Source organism: Musca autumnalis, unplaced genomic scaffold, assembly GCF_047663935.1.
Source record: "Musca autumnalis isolate F117 unplaced genomic scaffold, ASM4766393v1 scaffold_1, whole genome shotgun sequence".
Lineage (NCBI taxonomy): Eukaryota > Metazoa > Arthropoda > Insecta > Diptera > Muscidae > Musca > Musca autumnalis.
Genome location: NW_027411644.1, coordinates 61,203,654 through 61,227,273, shown reverse-complemented (window position 1 = coordinate 61,227,273; position 23,620 = coordinate 61,203,654). Strand labels below are relative to the sequence as shown.

Below are 23,620 nucleotides of genomic sequence, written 5' to 3'. Positions count from 1 at the left end.
AAACTGACAGTCAACGTACTTTTAGGACAATTTTCCGGCAAATAACAACATTTATTTAGCTAAAAACTTTTGAAATACAATATTTACGGTATTATTTAGAGATTACAAAAGAAATTTTTCAGTTAGGCTTTGATATTCACGAAATAGACCTCGATGACTGTCAGTTTTGCTTGTCAATGTGTACTATACTTAAAAAAGAATCGATATCGATAGTAGCATAGATATTTTAAAACAACTAGTTTATTAGTGGAAAAGATTTGGCATTGTTCGCCAAGGGGTAAGGCAGGGAATACTATAGTTTCGATCCACGCCACTGGATCTCATCAGTTCCCTTGGTTCTTGTTTGTGGATATTCTCCACCGAAGTTATTTTTCAATAACTTCTTCAACAAGAAACTTTTTATACCCAAACATCAATCGTCAGCTCGAAGTATAAAGGTAAGCAAAGAAAAAAGTTCAATGAGAAGTTTTTCCTTGGCAACCTCACACAACTCCGACGAAAGTGTCTGCGAAAACAATTCAAACCTCTTCCACTAGTATGTGTCGTCGAATTTCAACGAATGCACACACCAAAATTTGGTTGGTCTGTTTTACAGCAAAAACAACACACGTCGTGCCAGTGTCTTCAATTAGAAACATTGTGGCGTTTTTTTTTATTGGGATAGCGTTTGCAATTTTGTTTTTTCAAAATAGTCTGGCTTAATCCCATTGTTGTTGTTTTAATATTTTAAAACAACTAGTTTATTAGTGGAAAAGATTTGGCATTGTTCGCCTGCAGGAATACTATAGTATTCCCTGCCTTACCCCATGGTAGAACAAATACAAGGTAAAGTTAATACTACAACAAATACAACTCGAACAACAACCACAAAGGAATTTGTTTTTGTTTGTAACGTTACTGCCAGTTGTATTTGTAAACAAAACAAGGAAATGTCTATAAATTATTGGAATTTAAAAAATTAATAATTTTTCACATTTGGTTGAATATTTTGGAAAACATGAATGAAAATTCGTTATATTTTCAATTTTTATGGTTCCACATCATTCCACTAAATGCATAAATTCTCGCAGAAAGTAGAATTCTTGCAGAAAAGTTTGGGGTCGCTGGAAATTCATAGAAAAAGGAGAAGCTGTTTCAATGTTTTGTTTTAGAAATCAAAGAAGCACATGTTTATTAGGGCTTTATTTTTTTAAATTTTAACAAAATACCTCACATATTAACAAACGTTGTATCGCCTCTACAAGCGGTGATATACTGCGCGGCTTATCGTTCGAACTTGGAGGAGGTTACATATCATTGATATGAAGAAGTCTTTCTGGGAAATGTTTTTTTCCGAATGATATATTTTTTTTCTCAAAAAATATATGTCCCTAATGTACTTCGAAATAGAAATGAATGTATAAAATGTCATATGAAATTTGACACTAACACTACAACCCAGTTCAGTCAGCTGGGTATTGCTGCTACCTTTTCTTGTTCTACCATGGCCTTACCCCTTGGCGAACAATGCCAAATCTTTTCCACTAATAAACTAGTTGTTTTAAAATATTAACCGTCCAGCAACCACAAAACATTTTGCGGTTGCATGATGAATGACAAAAATGAAGGGCCACACTAGCAAGCACCAACAAAGCTGTCCTTCAAAACTGGCAATGTGTACTCAGCTTTAATGTTGGGAATATCGATGGTTTGCCAGCTCTAGTGTGTACCCCACTTAATAGAAAATCGATCCTTCGATTTTCTATGAAGTCAAAAGTCGATTTCGATTTTTAGTGTCTTCAAATCAAAATATCGAAGAATCGATTACTCGATAATCGACTTGCGTATCCCTACTTTTTTGTCCTGCTGCCGTTGTGTGTTAAAATTGCATCAAAAAAATAAGTGCCGAAAATGTAAAAATGAATACAAATTAAACAACAAATAAATTTGCATTTCATCACTACCATTATAAATATTCCATACAATCCAAAGTGTTAGTGTTGAAATTAATTAATAAAATATAAGAAAAAAATCTATATTTTTCCATGTCGATAAAAAGGAACGGGAAAAATTAAAAGAAATAGAAAAAACACAGAAATAGAAAAAAGAAAAAAAAAAAAACAAAGTGTATATAGAATATAGAAACAAGACAACAGAGAAACAACACAGAGAGAGGGAGAGAGAAAATATGTTTTGAATGAGAGAGAGTGAAATTAAAAGAGTAAGTGAAGAAAGAAAAAAACAACAACAAATTAAAACATTAAAAATATTAATACTCTTCTTTGTGTTTTTGGTAGAGTTAGCAAAAAAACAAGGAAAAATTATATTAACTTTATTTTGTTATGAGTTTGCTGGTGTTCAAATGTGTTTTGTTTACCGACGACGAAGAATATACTAACGTGTTGGGTGTGTGATTGGCGAATGCATTTTTGCGTCGGCGGAGTTATAACAAAAAATAAACAAGAGTTTATTTAAATTAAATATTAAAAAAGCAAGCAAAAAAGAAATTAGAAGCAAATGTGGAAATAGAAAAAGTTAATTATTAAATGAAGGTAATTTAAGTGAAAAAAAGAAAAATTAAACAAAAATCGAATTGCTCCATTTATTTTACAATGACCGAGACTACCAAACCGGTGAGTGTATGTGTGATTTTGTTTTATGGCCAAAGTGTCTAACATTTTTTGGAAAAGGGGCGTCTAATATGTAGGAAAACAAGTACCCAGATTTGGATTACTTTTTTGTTCATAGGCCACCATTAAAGGATTATAGGAACAAATCTAGTTTAGTAAAAACTCTCCGATTTTTTTGAAATTTTTTCCAGAGGTAGGTATTTTTACGCTGATTACGGGAATATAAAATTTTCTTGGGGGACGGACCCGGTTACCCGGTTATTCGACCCGAAAGTCCGGGTACCCGGTACCCGATAGACCCGGTTCTACTGAACCGATTCTTACAAAATGGGTATCGTTGGAAAGCTTATGAAACTACCTATCCAACAAGTGGTCATATGATGGGGTTATTTATTTATTTTTTATTTATTTATTTATTTATTCATATTTGTATAACATGAAGCCTTAAAGGCCAAATAATTTGTATACATGACAAAGACTACCTGAGTTTATATATTATATAATTCAAAACTTATATCAAATAATCACCCTTATTACGGTTGGCGTAGTCGTAGACGTTCAAGTGACGTAGACGTTGTCGTAGGCGTAGACGTAGGCGTAGTCGTAAGATACATTTTTATATGATGAAAAATTATATACAACGAAATTTTTTGTCTTTTATAGCATTTTATATCCTAAAAAAATCGAAAGAAATACATTTGTTATTCCCAAAACGAATTTCTTGGTTTAAATACAATATTTTTTTTTTTTGATACGACAAATCGGTATTACGTTTGGCGTATCACGACAAATTGGTATTACGTATGGCGTTGAAATACGAGGAAAAAGTCGTGACCGATTTTGTAAACGACAGCATATAAAAATAAAAACAAATTAATTTCAAAAGAATTTTTTGGCAATGGTTATTAAGATATTTTGGAAAATAACTATAATAAATACAAATTTTACTACTTTGATTCATTTTCATAAGATAAATTTCGTGTCTTTATCAGATGACAAACTTTCTATTGAAAATCTGTTAGAGTCCTCATATAACGATTGAAGCAATGTAAATTTCTTAGTTCTTGCTCAAAAGATGATTTCAAACGAATTGTTTTACAATTAAAAAAATATAAATTTTTTAAATTTTGTATGAGAAAAAATTGTCGTTGTCGTAAATGTTACGTGGTACCAAAAAATATACCTACGACAACGACTACGCCAACGACCACAAAAACGTCTACGCCAAACACTTATTTTGATTGTAAAAACTGTAGGGTTAGTTTTTCTTCTGAATTAAAAGTTTAAAAATGATCTACTAATAATTCTAATAATGTTAGTTACCAAAAGAATTCTTTAAAAATTGAAATTTTTGCTTTTTTGTACAAAAGCATACATAATACCAATTAGACGTTACGACACGTCAGCTTGCAATTTTGGATACGACAACGCCAACCGTAATAAGGGTGAATAAATTTTCTAACAATTCTTTCAATTTACACGAGATACTCTCGCAATCTTGGCTCCCCAGCCAAAAAAAAAAATCTTAGATCAAGATAAATGTTGTCCCATGAGCTATAACTCGATTTATGTAATATAATAAAAACAAAATTAGTTTTGAGATAAGGAATGGAAATGCCCCAAAATTTTTACGCGGAATGCATTATTGCTGTGAGAGAAAATTCGCAGTTCTAGCGGTAAAAAATTCCAGCAACGTGCTACTCTGACGATAAATGATTTTGCAAAAATATTCTTCCAAATCATAGGAATGAATATTTGAGGATTTCTAGAAGAACGCGTAAAGACGAAGGTTCTTCTTAATGCTGGAGGTTTTTCACTTTTTATCATTTTGTAAAACGAAAAAAGGCAACGGAATTTTATGAACATATCAAAAGAACAACCAAGGAAGTTTATAACGTAGGAAGAAACATGACTATCACGACTTAAATTGTATATGAAGCGCGTGATAGTATTTACGATACGCTTCAATCTAATAATATTCATGGCAGTAGACCCCGAGTAAACTTCGAGACCATACAATATTTGTGAAAACAAAAGAGAATTTGCCAGTGTTATCTTGATTCGATAGGGTAAATATAAATTGGCACCATAAATTCTACGTAATGAACCCCATACTTTGCCGGTTAAAGTATCTATATGACTCTTAAAAGATAGTTCAGAATCGATTATTATGCCTAAGCATCTATGTTGTTGCACAAATTCTATACTATCATTACCTATGAAGAGATCAAATGAAGGTAAAACACGGTTAGTAATGCCAAAGTTCAACGCTTTAGTTTTCGACGAATTGACTTTTAATGAGTTTTGTGTTGCAAATTGAACAAATGTATTTAAATGAGAATTAATGTTAATTTCAAGTAAGTTTGGAAAATGACGATTGCCATTGAAAAGCAAAAATATGTCATCTGCGAATATATAAGTGGAGCAAGTCGTAGAATTTAAGAGACGCGGAAGATCATTCAAATATAGAATGAATAAGAGAGGCCCAAGGACAGACCCTTGTGGTACCCCAGACAATAAATTCTGACAATTAGACCTACAACCATTTAACTCGACAAATTGATTTCTGTCACATAAATAGGAAAAAATCAATTTACAGGCAGATTTTGAGAAGTGAAAATCGTTCCTCAGCTTTAAAATCAGTAACGAATGATCAATACTGTTGAAAGCTTTAGACAAATCCAAGGAAATTAGCACACTCAGCCTACTCTTATTAATGTTTTCACGAATGGAGTCTGTAAGTTTTAAAAGCAAATGTGTAGTATTAAATCCTTTCCGAAAGGCATATTGCGACTCGTCGATCATGCGCTCACAAGTCTGAAGCATTTGAGCTTTAATTATATATTCTAATATCTTAGATAAAGCCGGTAATATAGATATAGGCCTGAGATCATCAGAATCACGAACTGAGCGACACTTGGGAATAGGCACCACTCGAGCAGTCTTCCACATAGCAGGGAACGTCGACGTAGTTAAAATGCTATTAACAAGGTCCATTATAAGAGGAGAAATGTATGGAAAAACGAGTTTGATAAAGGTTATTGGTATGCCATCAACACCTACAGATTTAGAATGCACTTTACACATTGCTTCAAAAAGTTCTACTTCATCAACACAATGAAAAGAGAAAGATGAATCCAAATCAGTGAAGTTATCAACATCAATCCGAGGAGCATTATTTCCGAAAGAAGAATTAACAAAGTAATCATTAATGCAGTTGACATCAATGTCAATCACTTCCTGATCATTCCCCGAGCAACCTGAATTTTTTAGGAACTTCCAAAGCCTTGCAGAATCCATTCCACTGAAGGTCCTAATATAATGACGTCTTCTTGTCCTACGAATAACCGACTTAGCTTTATTCCTATATTTGCAGTATAATTTCCATTTTTCTTGAGATTTATCCCTTAAGAATTCCAAGTACGCTAAGTCTCTTATCGATACAGCAAACCTTACCTCATTAGAATTCATCCAAGAATTAGCAGAGTACTTTATTTCCTTTCTAACTATAGGAACAAAAGTAAATAGAGAATCAAGAATATAGGAGATATAAGAGCATTTAGTATCAACATCCATACTCTCAAAGACCAAACTGGGGTCAAAAGTGTTGAGAAAAGAAAATAATGAATTCCAGTCAATTTGATTGTAATCTCGATATTCAACAAAATGGGGAGAGACACTGTGTCTAAGAGATAGAGATGCAAAAATAAGTGCATGATCTGAAATTGCGGGACACTGAACCTGATCAGAATGAATCAAAAGAGAGTTGTTACTAATCAACATGAAATCTATCAGAGACGTAGAATGATTAGCTATACCAAAATGAGTAGGCATAAAATTATGCACAATGTTAAGGTTCAACCTAGTACAGAGTGATCGAAACAAGTACGCTTTGGAGGAATTGAATAAATTGCAATTAAAATCACCGGTAACCATTATGTTCTCATATTGAGCAAAAAGTTCATGATGAAGACTTTCAAACAAATGAATATTTCCCGAAGGCAGATATACGCATCCAAAAAGCAGTTTATTTCCACCAAATTGTAGTTCTAAAAACATGGATTCACAATGAGCTATCGATGTTTTATGAATGCATTTGTATCGAATTCCTCTAGAAACGTAAATCATGATACCACCACCTCTACCAGGTATCTGACGATCATTTCGACAAAGACAGAAGCCCGGAATGGAAACCGCAGAATCAAGTATGTCACTAGTGAGCCAAGTCTCTGAAACAGCAAAAATATCAAATGTATTACCTTCTAGAATGGATTTTATTTCATCCAGTTTAGTAGGAGTTTTAATGCTTCTACAATTTAAATGGGCAATTTTCAGATTATTTTTATATGGAAGTAAAAGTCTTTTAAGATACGAGTTACCACTCACTATTGGACCCAGATTATCATTAGAAGACATCAAAATTGACAATAGTATAGATGGGGAGCCAGATCAAGAAGAATAATCGCGAGAGATAAAAACAATTCATTTTAACAACAATTCATTTAAATTACAGCTAATCGCAAATGCGAATTATAGGCAGTGAGATCAAATAAAATATCAACCAACATATAAAGAGATCAAAATAAAAAAAGGATATGACTTAACCGAGATACAACAGAAAAAGGTTATTAGGCACCTCATAGAGGTTATACATATATTATAAATTCCAAAAATGTGACAGTTGTATCCAGGTTAGACATATTGCAAGAAAAAATATAAGCAAATGTATAAAAAAAGTAATATAAAAGAAACAATATCAATTAGATAGTTACTCCATTCTGTGCTGTCAGTAAAGAAGAACAGCCACTAACATCTCGTTCGATCTGTTTTCCATCAGGCAACACTATTTTCGCTTTGGCTTTATCCCCATTAATTATCCGATATTTTGTAATAATGTTCTGTCGACGAAGCTTGTTGCAAATGGCATTCAAACTGCTAGCATCAGGGGAAAAATGGTCGTTTAAGTAAACCCTTCTCGTGATATCTCCACCTGCACCGGACAAAACATCAGCAATTGTAAGAGATCGACTTTTAAAGTATTGTCGCATTATTTCGTCGCGTAGTTCAGCACAATTTAACTTTACCAAAACATGTTTTTTGTTGTTAATGTAACAGGCTAAGCCCACATCACGGCGTTCAAGTACCACATTGAAAAAGGAAGCAACAGAAATAACAACTGCAACCAAATCATTCAAGCCATCAGGTAGACCAGTAATTAAAAAGTCCGCACGATTTAATCGCCGATGCAAGGCATTGTTTTCAGCTCTAAGCCCTTTATTCTCCTCTTCCAACACAGCCACAGACTTTTCAATATTAGTAACTCGTTCGTTGCTTCTTAACATATCAGCCTTTAATTCAGCAAGACAAGATGTCATCTCCAGAGGTTCAGAAGTTATAACCAAAATACCTCTTTTTGGACCCGGGTTTTTCCATAAAACCCTCAAAAAGTCGAAAAAGGGCCCATTATGGGTGCTCAATTAATTCACGTAATTTTATAGCTCATACTTCAACCTTTCCAAAATGGTGCCATTTGTTATAATACCTTCACTGGGTCCAGAGTTTTTCTAAATTCATCACTTTTTTTAAGTAAATTTTCTTCTAAGTAGCCGGCCTTCGGCCGGGGATTTAAGACTTTCTCCTATGGACAGGTTCAAATCTAGGGAATGGGAACAACATTTTCTTTTAAATTATAAATTTTCTCTAAGTAGCCGGCCTTCGGCCGGGGATTTAAGACTTTCTCCTATGGACAGGTTCTTTTAAATTATAAATTTTCTCTAAGTAGCCGGCCTTCGGCCGGGGATTTAAGACTTGCTCCTATGGACAGGTTCAAATCTAGGGAATGGGAACAACATTTTCTTTTAAATTATAAATTTTCTCTAAGTAGCCGGCCTTCGGCCGGGGATTTAAGACTTTCTCCTATGGACAGGTTCAAATCTAGGGAATGGGAACAACATTTTCTTTTAAATTATAAATTTTCTCTAAGTAGCCGGCCTTCGGCCGGGGATTTAAGACTTTCTCCTATGGACAGGTTCAAATCTAGGGAATGGGAACAACATTTTCTTTTAAAGTATAAATTTCCTCTAAGTAGCCGGCCTTCGGCCGGGGATTTAAGACTTTCTCCTATGGACAGGTTCAAATCTAGGGAATGGGAACAACATTTTCTTCTAAATTTTAAATTTTTCTCTCATTCTAAGGTCAATATCTCTGGACCCTGTGAAGGTATTATAACAAATGGCACCATTTTGGAAAGGTTGAAGTATGACCACTTGTTGGATAGGTATTTTCATAAGCTTTCCAACGATACCCATTTTGTAAGAATCGGTTCAGTAGAACCGGGTCTATCAGGTACCGGGTACCCGGACTTTCGGGTCGAATAACCGGGTAACCGGGTCCGTCCCCCAAGAAAATTTTACATTCCCGTAATCAGCGTAAAAATATCTACCTATGGAAAAAATTTCGAAAAAATCGGAGAGTTTTTACTAAACTAGATTTAAGCCGAATGTTGTGTTACAGTCAGGGGTGCCAACTTGGTGGTTTTCCCGCTACTTGTGGTGATTTTTGACGTACAAAAACCACTGTTTAAGCAGGAATGTCAACTGTTTTAAGGTAAAAATCGCTACAGACCTATGGTGCGTATGTGGCTGTAGCGATTTTTACCTCGGGACTGTTGACATCCCTGGTTACAGTTTTAACAACAACAATCTAAATGTTGTTTTGCTTGACTTTTGACATCTTGTTGTTCTCCTCTCTAATCTCCTCTTATTGTCATAACGGTTGGACACATTGGCATGCATGTTGTTGTCATTGCTTGCTTTTGCTTGATCGAAAAGTTCATTGTTTCCATTAACCCTTCGTAATGGTCTGATGATCTGATGACCTACCCCACATTTGTCTTGAATTCTAATTTTAATTGAATGCCGTCCTCCACCCGCCTCTTTGTGTCTTTTTCTTCTTCCTATCAATAGCAGAACATACATACTACACACAGAGCCAACTAGGAACATGTTTTGCCACAACTCACTGCTGGTAATTACCATTGATGCGTAGAACATAGTTATCATCATAACTCACTTGTTTTATGCCTACCTACCTGCCTAACTACCCTTCAAACTGCATAACTTTGTCGTTTTTCTAAATTCATTAACCATAACATTCCAATACTGTAAAACAAGTGCCAGACTTACTTCCGGTGGTGTTATGGAATGTTGAGGAAATTTAAGATAGTTTTCGATGTGGACATGCGAGAAATTGTTGGCAACTTCATGACTATGTGGCGATGGATCAGAAGTGGTGGGCCTATGAGAAAGTCTTCTCATTGAAGACAAGTATTTCCATAGGACACGAGAGGGTTTTACATAGAATAGGGGTAGGTCTTCTCAGACAACCAAGGAGGACTTCTATTGGAATAGGACTTTTTACCTAAGACCATTAGGGCTCCTTATAGATGGCCAGAAGGTCTTGGAGGGCCCGAAGGATATCTTGTAGAGGACCTTCTTCTGATGGAACGCACAAAAGTGACCTCTGCTGCAATACTAGTAGTGCATCTACTGTAAAATCAGTACACCAATAGTACACCAATTTAGATCACCAATTCCCCTAGTGACCGGGAGATCTTCACTTAGTACATAGAGTAATTAGTAGGTCTTCCCATAGAAGGTCAGTAAGACCCTCCAAAAAAGATCTTCTAATATAATACCAGCAGGTGTTCAGATAGAATGCCAGTAGGTCTTCCATAGAAGGCCCCAGAAAGTCTTTTGATAGAAGAACCCATTTGGTCTTCTCATAGAAGACCCCATTAGGTCATCTGTTAAAGGTCTCCAAGGTCTTCTAGAGGAACAGAAAGTTGTCCCAGTAGGTGTAGATAACACACTTAGATAAAGAGGTTTTTCCATAATCTCATCTCTCTCCTAAATCGTCTCCAAGTCTTCTCATAGAAGATCAGCAGGTCTTCTCATTGAAAATCAGCAGGTCTTCTAATAGAATACCGCAAGGTCTTCTATTAGAAGATCTCTTATAGGTCTTTGGTTAGAGATCCAGCAGGTGTTCTCATAGAATACAAGAAGGTCTACTCATAGAAGACTTGCAGGTTTTCCCCCAAAAAATCAGTAGGTCTTCACATAAAAGATCAGTAGGTATTTTCAAAGAGAATCTGTAGGTCTTCACATAGAAGATCAATAGGTCTTCTTATAGAAGAACTGAAGAAGACCAGTAGCCTTCTCATAGGTCCTCCGATAGAAATCCAGCAGGTCTTCTAATACAACATGAGACACCAACCGATTGCCACAAAGAAAAGCAGAGGACCAGCAGGTTTTCTCGTACAAGATCCGCAGTTTTTCTCATATAATACCAGCAGGTAGGTCTTCTGATAGAAGAACTCACTAGGTCTCCACATAGAAGATCCCATTAGGTGTTCTGATAAAGGTCTCCAAGATCTTCTAGAGGAAAAGAAAGTTGTACCAGTAGGTGTAGATAACACACTTAGATAAAGGGGGTTTTCCATAATTTCATCTCTCCAAAATCGTCTCCAAGTCTTGTCATAGAAGATCAGCAGGTCTTCTAATAGAATACCACAAGGACTTCTGTTAGAAGACTTCTTATAGGTCTTCGATTAGAGGTCCAGCAGGTGTTCTCATAGAATACAATAAGGTATACTCATAGAAGACTGGCAAGTTTTTTTTTCAGTAGGTATTCACATAAAAGATCAGAAGGTCTTTTCAAAGAGAATCTGTAGGTCTTCACATAGAAGATCAATAGGTATTCTCATTGAAGAACTGAAGAAGACCAGTAAGTCTTTTAATAGGTCCTGCGATAGAAGTCCAGCAGGTCTTCTAAAACAACATGAGACACCAGCCGATTTTTATATAGAAAAGCAGAAGACCAGCAGGTCTTCTCATAAAAGATCCGCCCTTTTTTTCTCATAGTAGGTCTTCTCATAGAAGACCAGCTGGTCTTTTAATAGAAGACGTCTATTCTAATAGAAGACCAGTAGGTCTTCTAATAGGAGACCAGCAAGTCTTCTCATAGGTCTTCTGATAGAAGACCAGCAGATTTTTTTCACAGAGGTCCAGCATGGATTCCGTAAGCAGCACAGCACGACAACTGCGCTGCACACCATTACCACACATATTTGTCAAGGACTCAACCAGAGACGGCCGTGTGCTTGACTTATCAAAAGCCTTTGATACAGTCAGGCACTCCACGCTGTTTGAGGACATTGAGCAGACAACCCTCCGGTCAAGCTTGAAACGTTGGATAGTGAATTATATGTGTGGACGCCAGTAGTACGTGGAATTCAGGAACAATAAGTCCAAACCCCGTAGAGTGAAACAGGGAGTTCCCCAAGGTGGGGTGATATCTCCGGAACTGTTTAAGCTCTACCTCTCCTGTATTCCACCCCCTCCAGACGGCACGTCGTGCGCGCACGCCACAGCTATCTGCGACAAACTGAAAAGTAGGAACCAGGTCCTCAAGTCCCTAGCCGGCAGCACTTGGTCTGCACCCCTTGTTGACCACATCTAACGCTATAGGTCGGTCTGTGGTAAGCTATGCGGCGCCAGTCTGGTCCCCTAGATTATGTGATACGAATTGGAAAAAGATTCAAACTTGCCAGAATGCCGTCCTGAGAACAGCAACAGAGTGCTTCCTCAAATCTTCAGTGGACCATCTACATGAGGAGGCAACGATTCTTCCAGTAAAGCAACACAATGAGATGCTTTCGTTGCAGTACCTGCTTGGATGTTACCGTGCAAGCCATCCCAATCACCATCTTGTGGGTAGGCCCGACACATTCAGGCAGATCAGGAAGGATATCCATGCTCTAGAGGGAGAGGTCCAACGAAACAGGAAAGAACCCCTAGATCAACAAGCATACCAAGCAGGTTTAAATAGTATTCACACGGATGCCGTTTGCCCCTTAAGCTATTATAGTGTGAATAAAGTCCTCGAAATACATCCCCCATCTATTGCAGCTGGGGAGCGTCAGCTGCCACAACAAACCAGAGTAGTTTTGGCTCAACTACGCTCGTGATATTGCAGTCGCCTAAATTCTTATTGGGTGGAAATTGACCGTGCCGTGCAAGACATCTGCTCAGTATTCGGCATGGGCCCGCACGACGCAAAACACCTTTTCAAGTGCCCAGCCAAACCTACTCATCTAACTCTGTGATAACATCCCATCAAAGCAGCCACTTTCCTGGAACTGGAGATAGACCCAGAGCCAGATTGAACGGAAGAACGAACATACAAACATAATAACAAAAACTGTTACAACAACAACAGAGGTCCAGCTGGTATTTTTGATAAAATACCAGAATGTCTTCTCATAGAGAACCAGCAGGTCTTCACATAGATCTCTTGGAGGAGTCTACTACCTCTCGGAGAATCTTCTGTCTATAGAAGATCTCGTTGAGGGGAGTTCAATCTACAGAAGATCTCTTGGAGGGGTGTTCGATGTAAAGAATACCTCTTGGAGGGGTGTTGCTCTAGAGAATACCACTTGGAGAGGTCTTCTGTCTGTAGAAAACTTCGTGGAGGTGTCTTCCGTCTATAAAACACTTTTTGTTTGGGTCTTCCATCTATAGAAAATCTCTTTTGGTGTTATCCTGTCTATAGAAGACCTCTTGGAGTGGTCTTCCCTTTATAGAAGAACACCCGGAGGTGTCTTCTATCTTTAGTAGACCTCTTGAAGTGTTCTTCGGTCAAAAGAAAAACTTTTAGATGGATCTTCTGTCTATAGAAGATCTTTTAGAGGGGACTTCTATGTACAGAAAACCTCTTGGAAGGGTGTTATATCTTTAGAGTCCTTTTGGTGGTGTCTTCAGTCTGTAGAAGACATCTTGAGTGGGTTTTCTGTCTGTAGAAGACCTCTTAGAGGAGACGATATATAGAAAACCTTTTGGGGTGTTGTACCTACCATGGGGAAGGGTCTTCCCTTTATCGAAAAATACTTGGAGGTGTCTGTTATCTATAGAAGACCTATTAAAGGAGACTTCTGTCTACAGAAGACCTCTTAGAGTGAACTTGCCTTTATAAAAGAACTCCCGCATGTGTCTTCTATCTATAGTAGACCTCTTGGAGTGTACTTCGGTCTACAAAAAACTTTTAGAGGGATCTTCTGTCTATAGAAGACTTTTTAGAGGGGACTTATATCTACAGAAGACGACTTTGAAGGGTCTTATATCTATAGAAGATCGCTTGGAGGTGTTTTCAGTCTGTAGAAGACATCTCGAATGGGTTTTCTGTCTTTGGAAGTCCTCTGGAGTGTTTTTAGGTCTATAGGAAAACTTTTAGAGACATCTTCTGTCCATAGAAGATCTTTTAAAGGGGGAAGATCTTTACAGAAAACCTCTTGGAAGGGTCTTCTATCTATAGAAGACCTCTTGAAGGTGCCTTCAGTCAGTAGAAGACATCTTGAATGGGTTTTCTCTCTATTGAAAGACCTCTTGGATGTGTCTTATATATAGAAAACCTTTTGGAGTGTTCTATCTACCAAGGGGAAGGGTCTTCTCTTTATCGAAAAATACTTGAAGGTGTCTGTTATCTATAGAAGACCTATTGAAGGAGACTTCTGTCTACAGAAGACCTCTTGGAGTGATCTTACCTTTATAGAAGAACTCCCGCAGGTGTCTTCTATCTATAGTAGACCTCTTGGAGTGTTTTAGAGGGATCTTCTGTCTATAGAAGACTTTTTAGAGGGGACTTATATCTACAGAAGACCACTTTGAAGGGTCTTATATCTATAGAAGATCGCTTGGAGGTGTCTTCAGTCTGTAGAAGGCATCTCGAATGGGTTTTCTGTCTATAGAAGACCTCTTGGAGTGTTCTTAGGTCTATAGAAAAACTTTTAGAATGATCGCCTGTCTATAGAAGAGTTTTTAGAGGGAAGACCTCTTTGAAGGGTCTTCTATCTGTAGAAGACCGCTTGGAGGTGTCTTCAGTCTGTAGAAGACATCTCGAATGGGTTTTCTGTCTATAGAAGACCTCTTGGAGTGTTCTTAGGTCTATAGAAAAACTTTTAGAGACATCTTCTGCCTATAGAAGATCATTTAGAGTGGGAAGATCTTTACAGAAAACCTCTTGGAAGGGTCTTCTATCTATAGAAGAACCTCTTGGAGGTGTCTTCAGACCTCTTGGAGGTGTTTTCTATCTATAGAAAACTGTTTGAAGTGTTCTATTTATAGACGGGAGGGGTCTTTTCTTAATCGAAAAATACTTGGAGGTGTCTGTTATCTATAGAAGACGTCTTTAAGGAGACTTCTGTCTACAGAAGACGTCTTGGAGGGGTCTTCTGTCTATAGTGGATCTCTTGGACGGGTAATCTGTCTATAGAAGACCTCTTGGAGGGTCTTCTGTTTATATAAGACCTCGTGGAGGGGTATTTTGGTTATAGAAGATCTCTTGTAGCTGTCTAATACCTGTAGGAGACTTCTTGCAGGGGTCTTATATCTATAGACAAACTTTTAGAGGGATCTTCTGTCTATACAAGACCTTTTGGAGGGTCTCCTATGTACATGAGAGCACTTAGAGGGGTCTTCTGTCTATAGAATACTTTTTAGAATGTCCTCTGTGTTCAGAAGAGCTCCTAGAGAGGTCTTCTGTCTACAGAGGACCTCTTGGAGGGGTCTTCTGTCGACAGAATACCTCTTGGAGGGTCTTCTGTCTATAGAGGAGCTCTAGGAGGAGCCTTCAGTCTGTAGAACACCTCTTGGAAGGGTCTTCTGTCTACAAAACAGCACTTAGAGGGTTCTTCTGTTTAGAGAAGATCTTTTGCAGAGGTCTTCTGTACATAGAAGACCGCTTGGAGGGGGCTTCTGTCTATAGAACACCTCTTGGGGAGTTCTTCTATCTATGGAGGACCTCTTGTAGTGTTCTTATTTCTATAGAAGACCTCTTGTGGCGCTCTTTTGTCGGTAGAAAATTTCGTGGAGTGATTTTCTGTTTACAAAACACCTCTTATAGGGGTCTTCTATCTATAGAAGACCTCTTGGAGATGTCTTCAGTCTGTAGAAGACATCTTGAATGGGCTTTCTCTCTATAGAAGACCTCTTCTATATAAAACCTTTTGAAGTGTTCTATTTATATAGGGGAGGGGTCTTCAGTTTATCGAAAAATATTTGGAGGTGTCTGTTATCTATAGAAGACGTCTTGAAGGAGTCTTCTGTCTATAGAAGACCTAGGGGAGGGGTCTTCTGTCTATAGAGGACCTCTTGGAGGGGTATGCTGTTTATAGAAGACCTCGGCGAGTGGTCTTCTATCTATAAAAGTCCTCTTGGAGGGGTCTCTTCGTCATAGAAGATCTCTCGTAGGTGTCTTCTATCTATAGAAGACTTCTTGTAGGGGTCTCATATCTATAGAAAAACTTTTAGAGGGATTTTCTGTCTATAGAAGACCTTTTAGAGGGGTCTTCTGTCTACAAAACAGCTCTTAGAGGGTTCTTCTGTCTAGAGAAGATCTCTTGGAGGGGTCTTCTGTATATAGAAGACCTCTTGTAGGGGGCTTCTGTCTATAGAACACCTCTTAGAAGGGTCTTCTGCCTACAAAACAGCTGTTAGAGGGTTCTCATAGAGGGGTTCTTAGAGTTGTCCTCTGTGTACAGAAGAGCACTTAGAGGGGTCTTTTGTCTACCGAGGACCTCTGTCTATAGAAGACCTCTTGGAGGGTCTTCTGTCTATAGAGGAGCTCTTGGAAGGGCCTTCAGTCTATAGAACACCTCTTAGAACGGTCTTCTGTCTACAAAGCAGCTCTTGGAGGGTTCTTCTGTCTAGAGAAGATCTCTTGGAGGGGTCTTCTGTATATAGAAGACCTCTTGTAGGGGGCTTTTGTCTATAGAACACCTCTTAGAAGGGTCTTCTGTCTCATAGAAGGGTTCTTAGAGTTGTCCTCTGTGTACAGAAGAGCTCTTAGAGGGGTCTTTTGTCTACCGAGGACCTCTTGAAGGGGCCTTCAGTTTATAGAACACCTCTTAGAAGGGTCTTCTGTCTACAAAACAGCCCTTAGAAGGTTCTTCTGTCTAGAGAAGATCTCTTGGAGGGGTCTTCTGTAAATAGAAGATCTCTTGTAGGGGGTTGCTGCCTATAGGACACTCCTGGGGAGTTATTCTATCTATGGAGGACCTCTTGTAGTGTTCTTATATCTATAGAAGGCCTCTTGTGGCGTTCTTCTGCCTGTAGAAAACTTCGTGGAGTGGTTTTCTGTCTACAAAACACCGCTTATAGCGGTCTTCTGTCTATAGAAAAGAGGTCTTTTAGTGTTCTTCTGTCTATAGAAGACCTTTTGTGGTGTTATTATATCTATAGAATACCTCTTGTAGCGTTCTTCTGTCTATAGAAGACCTTTTGGAGAGGTGTGCTCTCTATATGACACCTCTTGGAGTGTTCTTCTATCTATAGAAGACCTCTTGGAGGGCTCTTCTCTTTATCGAAAAAGTCTCGAAGTTGACTTCTGTCTATAGAAGACCTCTTGTAAGTATCTTCCATGAATAGTAGACCTCTTGTATGAACCCTTCTATATGTAAAATACCTATTGGAGTGTTTTTCTGTCTATTGAAGACCTTTTGGAGGGGACTTCTGTATAAAAGGTATCTTGAAGTGTTCTTCTCTCTATAGAAGACATTTTGGAAAGGTCTTCTCTTTATAGTAGAAAATTCTTCTTCTATCTATAGAAACTCTCAGCCCAAATGTTGAGAACTATCAATTCAAATTGACTGATACAATTATCTTCCGCATTTCAAGTACTTCAATTTCGAGTGATATTTTCTGTTACTGTCTGAATTTAACAAATAATTATTTTTCAAGTGCATTATCATCTACCTACCCCACTACTACGACAGCCAACCCTTAGGGTATTCATCTCCAAATTGTAATTGTATTGGCTTATAACAATCACAATTTCAAACCATATTCGGATACTTGAAGATTAAAGATCAGCCGGAATGAATTGTTGCTTGCTTCTTCAAATCCACTTATCTCTGGCCATTGTTAGCGTCATGTGCTGCTGTCACTTGTGATGATGTCCCTTTAAACAAAAATTAAATTAACTTGAAAATAATAATTATATACATATGTATGTATGTTAACAATTGTTCACATGCCTACATTTCCGCCATATTTGCCTTATTTTGTACTTAAAAATATTTTGTTTTAATATTTACTTCTTCTTCATTGTCTTCTTGGCAATTATCAAAGCAATTTAAGAGGAATTTGTAATCCCAAAGCGTATCGTGGAAACATTACTAGTTGTTGTATTGTATGTATGTATGTAAGTGGTTGCAGTAGAAGTCAGTACGTCAAGAAGAGCCACTTTTGTACATACAAATAAAGCTCTAGTTTCTTTTACACCACGTACATACCTACTTGTTGTTTTGTTGGTATGTCATTTAACATTATGTCTTTTCCTTTTCGCTTTTTTCTTGTTGTTGTTGTTGTTGCTGTTTCTGTCGTCTTAGTTATTTAGTTTTGATGTAACAATTTTCTACACACAACATATTCATGTTGAATGCAATGCATGACAGCCAATGTTCATTTGGATATTAAGGTGGGGGGGCTCTCAAACATCAAATCTCAAAAAGTAATAATGTATTTACCTTAATTGAAGATATTATATAGAAATCCTCTTTTCAGCCAGACTGAATTGAAGTTTCCCTATGGAAACTTCTATTTAGCCAAGCTGAATTGAAGTTTACCTGTGGAAACCTCTATTCAGCCAGGCTGAATTGAAGTTTACGTAGGGAAACCTCTATTCAGCCAGGCTGAATGGAAGTTTACCTATGAAAACCCCTATTCAGCCAGGCTGAATTAAAGTTTACCTATGGAAACTTCTATTCAGCCAGGCTGAATTAAAGTTTACCTATGGAAACTTCTATTCAGCCAGGCTGAATTAAAGTTTACCTATGGAAACTTCTATTCAGCCAGGCTGAATTAAAGTTTACATATGGAAACTTCTATTCAGCCAGGCTGAATTGAAGTTTACCTATGGAAACTTCTATTCAGCCAGGCTGAATTGAAGTTTACCCAGGGAAACCTCTATTCAGCCATGATGAATTGAAGTTTACCTATGGAAACTTCTATTCAGCCTGGCTGAATTGAAGTTTACCCAGGGAAACCTCTATTCAGCCATGATGAATTGAAGTTTACCTATGGAAACTTCTATTCAGCCAGGCTGAATTGAAGTTTACCTATGGAAACTTCTATTCAGCCAGGCTGAATTGAAGTTTACCCAGGGAAACCTCTATTCAGCCATGATGAATTGAAGTTTACCTATGGAAACTCCCATAGGTAAACTTCAATTCAGCCTGGCTGAATAGAAGTTTCCATAGGTAAACTTCAATTCATCATGGCTGAATAGAGGTTTCCCTGGGTAAACTTCAATTCAGCCAGGCTGAATAGAAGTTTCCATAGGTAAACTTCAATTCATCATGGCTGAATAGAGGTTTCCCTGGGTAAACTTCAATTCAGCCTGGCTGAATAGAAGTTTCCATAGGTAAACTTCAATTCAGCCTGGCTGAATAGAAGTTTCCATAGGTAAACTTCAATTCAGCCTGGCTGAATAGAAGTTTCCATAGGTAAACTTCAATTCAGCCTGGCTGAATAGAAGTTTCCATAGGTAAACTTCAATTCAGCCTGGCTGAATAGAAGTTTCCATAGGTAAACTTCAATTCAGCCTGGCTGAATAGAAGTTTCCATAGGTAAACTTCAATTCAGCCTGGCTCAATAGAAGTTTCCATAGGTAAACTTCAATTCAGCCTGGCTGAATAGAAGTTTCCATAGGTAAACTTCAATTCATCATGGCTGAATAGAGGTTTCCCTGGGTAAACTTCAATTCAGCCTGGCTGAATAGAAGTTTCCATAGGTAAACTTCAATTCAGCCTGGCTGAATAGAAGTTTCCATAGGTAAACTTCAATTCAGCCTGGCTCAATAGAAGTTTCCATAGGTAAACTTCAATTCAGTCTGGCTGAATAGAAGTTTCCATAGGTAAACTTCAATTCATCATGGCTGAATAGAGGTTTCCATAGGTAAACTTCAATTCATCATGGCTGAATAGAGGTTTCCCTGGGTAAACTTCAATTCAGCCAGGCTGAATAGAAGTTTCCATAGGTAAACTTCAATTCAGCCAGGCTGAATAGAAGTTTCCATAGGTAAACTTCAATTCAGCCAGGCTGAATAGAAATTTCCATAGGTAAACTTCAATTCATCATGGCTGAATAGAGGTTTCCCTGGGTAAACTTCAATTCAGCCTGGCTGAATAGAAGTTTCCATAGGTAAACTTCAATTCAGCCTGGCTGAATAGAAGTTTCCATAGGTAAACTTCAATTCAGCCTGGCTGAATAGAAGTTTCCATAGGTAAACTTCAATTCAGCCTGGCTCAATAGAAGTTTCCATAGGTAAACTTCAATTCAGCCTGGCTGAATAGAAGTTTACATATGGAAACTTCTATTCAGCCAGGCTGAATTGAAGTTTACCTATGGAAACTTATGGAAACTTCTATTCAGCCAGGCTGAATTGAAGTTTACCTATGGAAACTTCTATTCAGCCAGGCTGAATTGAAGTTTACCTATGGAAACTTCTATTGAGCCAGGCTGAATTGAAGTTTACCTATGGAAACTTCTATTCAGCCAGGCTGAATTGAAGTTTACCCAGGGAAACCTCTATTCAGCCATGATGAATTGAAGTTTACCTATGGAAACTTCTATTCAGCCAGGCTGAATTGAAGTTTACCCAGGGAAACCTCTATTCAGCCAGGCTGAATTGAAGTTTACCTATGGAAACTTCTATTCAGCCAGGCTGAATTGAAGTTTACCTATGGAAACTTCTATTCAGCCAGGCTGAATTGAAGTTTACCTATGGAAACTTCTATTCAGCCAGGCTGAATTGAAGTTTACCTATGGAAACTTCTATTCAGCCAGGCTGAATTGAAGTTTACCTATGGAAACTTCTATTCAGCCAGGCTGAATTGAAGTTTACCTATGGAAACTTCTATTCAGCCAGGCTGAATTGAAGTTTACCTATGGAAACTTCTATTCAGCCAGGCTGAATTGAAGTTTACCTATGGAAACTTCTATTCAGCCAGGCTGAATTGAAGTTTACCTATGGAAACTTCTATTCAGCCAGGCTGAATTGAAGTTTACCTATGGAAACTTCTATTCAGCCAGGCTGAATTGAAGTTTACCTATGGAAACTTCTATTCAGCCAGGCTGAATTGAAGTTTACCTATGGAAACTTCTATTCAGCCAGGCTGAATTGAAGTTTACCTATGGAAACTTCTATTCAGCCAGGCTGAATTGAAGTTTACCTATGGAAACTTCTATTCAGCCAGGCTGAATTGAAGTTTACCTATGGAAACTTCTATTCAGCCAGGCTGAATTGAAGTTTACCTATGGAAACTTCTATTCAGCCAGGCTGAATTGAAGTTTACCTATGGAAACTTCTATTCAGCCAGGCTGAATTGAAGTTTACCTATGGAAACTTCTATTCAGCCAGGCTGAATTGAAGTTTACCTATGGAAACTTCTATTCAGCCAGGCTGAATATTCATCATTGCTGAATAGAGGTTTCCCTGGGTAAACTTCAATTCAGCCTGGCTGAATAGAAGTTTCCATAGGTAAACTTCAATTCAGCCTGGCTGAATAGAAGTTTCCATAGGTAAACTTCAATTCAGCCTGGCTCAATAGAAGTTTCCATAGGTAAACTTCAATTCAGCCTGGCTGAATAGAAGTTTACATATGGAAACTTCTATTCAGCCAGGCTGAATTGAAGTTTACCTATGGAAACTTATGGAAACTTCTATTCAGCCAGGCTGAATTGAAGTTTACCTATGGAAACTTCTATTCAGCCAGGCTGAATTGAAGTTTACCTATGGAAACTTCTATTGAGCCAGGCTGAATTGAAGTTTACCCAGGGAAACCTCTATTCAGCCATGATGAATTGAAGTTTACCTATGGAAACTCCCATAGGTAAACTTCAATTCAGCCTGGCTGAATAGAAGTTTCCATAGGTAAACTTCAATTCATCATGGCTGAATAGAGGTTTCCCTGGGTAAACTTCAATTCAGCCAGGCTGAATAGAAGTTTCCATAGGTAAACTTCAATTCATCATGGCTGAATAGAGGTTTCCCTGGGTAAACTTCAATTCAGCCTGGCTGAATAGAAGTTTCCATAGGTAAACTTCAATTCAGCCTGGCTGAATAGAAGTTTCCATAGGTAAACTTCAATTCAGCCTGGCTGAATAGAAGTTTCCATAGGTAAACTTCAATTCAGCCTGGCTGAATAGAAGTTTCCATAGGTAAACTTCAATTCAGCCTGGCTCAATAGAAGTTTCCATAGGTAAACTTCAATTCAGCCTGGCTGAATAGAAGTTTCCATAGGTAAACTTCAATTCATCATGGCTGAATAGAGGTTTCCCTGGGTAAACTTCAATTCAGCCTGGCTGAATAGAAGTTTCCATAGGTAAACTTCAATTCAGCCTGGCTGAATAGAAGTTTCCATAGGTAAACTTCAATTCAGCCTGGCTCAATAGAAGTTTCCATAGGTAAACTTCAATTCAGTCTGGCTGAATAGAAGTTTCCATAGGTAAACTTCAATTCATCATGGCTGAATAGAGGTTTCCATAGGTAAACTTCAATTCATCATGGCTGAATAGAGGTTTCCCTGGGTAAACTTCAATTCAGCCAGGCTGAATAGAAGTTTCCATAGGTAAACTTCAATTCAGCCAGGCTGAATAGAAGTTTCCATAGGTAAACTTCAATTCATCATGGCTGAATAGAGGTTTCCCTGGGTAAACTTCAATTCAGCCTGGCTGAATAGAAGTTTCCATAGGTAAACTTCAATTCAGCCTGGCTGAATAGAAGTTTCCATAGGTAAACTTCAATTCAGCCTGGCTCAATAGAAGTTTCCATAGGTAAACTTCAATTCAGCCTGGCTGAATAGAAGTTTACATATGGAAACTTCTATTCAGCCAGGCTGAATTGAAGTTTACCTATGGAAACTTATGGAAACTTCTATTCAGCCAGGCTGAATTGAAGTTTACCTATGGAAACTTCTATTCAGCCAGGCTGAATTGAAGTTTACCTATGGAAACTTCTATTGAGCCAGGCTGAATTGAAGTTTACCTATGGAAACTTCTATTCAGCCAGGCTGAATTGAAGTTTACCCAGGGAAACCTCTATTCAGCCATGATGAATTGAAGTTTACCTATGGAAACTTCTATTCAGCCAGGCTGAATTGAAGTTTACCCAGGGAAACCTCTATTCAGCCAGGCTGAATTGAAGTTTACCTATGGAAACTTCTATTCAGCCAGGCTGAATTGAAGTTTACCTATGGAAACTTCTATTCAGCCAGGCTGAATTGAAGTTTACCTATGGAAACTTCTATTCAGCCAGGCTGAATTGAAGTTTACCTATGGAAACTTCTATTCAGCCAGGCTGAATTGAAGTTTACCTATGGAAACTTCTATTCAGCCAGGCTGAATTGAAGTTTACCTATGGAAACTTCTATTCAGCCAGGCTGAATTGAAGTTTACCTATGGAAACTTCTATTCAGCCAGGCTGAATTGAAGTTTACCTATGGAAACTTCTATTCAGCCAGGCTGAATTGAAGTTTACCTATGGAAACTTCTATTCAGCCAGGCTGAATTGAAGTTTACCTATGGAAACTTCTATTCAGCCAGGCTGAATTGAAGTTTACCTATGGAAACTTCTATTCAGCCAGGCTGAATTGAAGTTTACCTATGGAAACTTCTATTCAGCCAGGCTGAATTGAAGTTTACCTATGGAAACTTCTATTCAGCCAGGCTGAATTGAAGTTTACCTATGGAAACTTCTATTCAGCCAGGCTGAATTGAAGTTTACCTATGGAAACTTCTATTCAGCCAGGCTGAATTGAAGTTTACCTATGGAAACTTCTATTCAGCCAGGCTGAATTGAAGTTTACCTATGGAAACTTCTATTCAGCCAGGCTGAATTGAAGTTTACCTATGGAAACTTCTATTCAGCCAGGCTGAATTGAAGTTTACCTATGGAAA

General features: G+C 37.8%; 1 protein-coding gene across 5 annotated transcripts in view; it reads left to right on the top strand.

Moving 5' to 3' along the window:
- The first annotated feature begins 1,758 nt into the window (after positions 1 to 1,758).
- The window catches only part of SppL (signal peptide peptidase-like protein), a 67,300-nt gene continuing 45,438 nt past the window's right edge, over positions 1,759 to 23,620 (top strand). The window contains exons 1-2 of one of the 5 annotated variants that reach the window (XM_073976802.1): positions 1,806 to 1,892; positions 2,039 to 2,200. The gene's annotated coding sequence lies outside the window, so the exon portion shown is untranslated. Of the gene's footprint in view, positions 2,613 to 23,620 lie in introns of all 5 variants that reach the window. The other 4 variants (XM_073976793.1, XM_073976787.1, XM_073976778.1 and 1 more) reach the window with 4 other exon arrangements.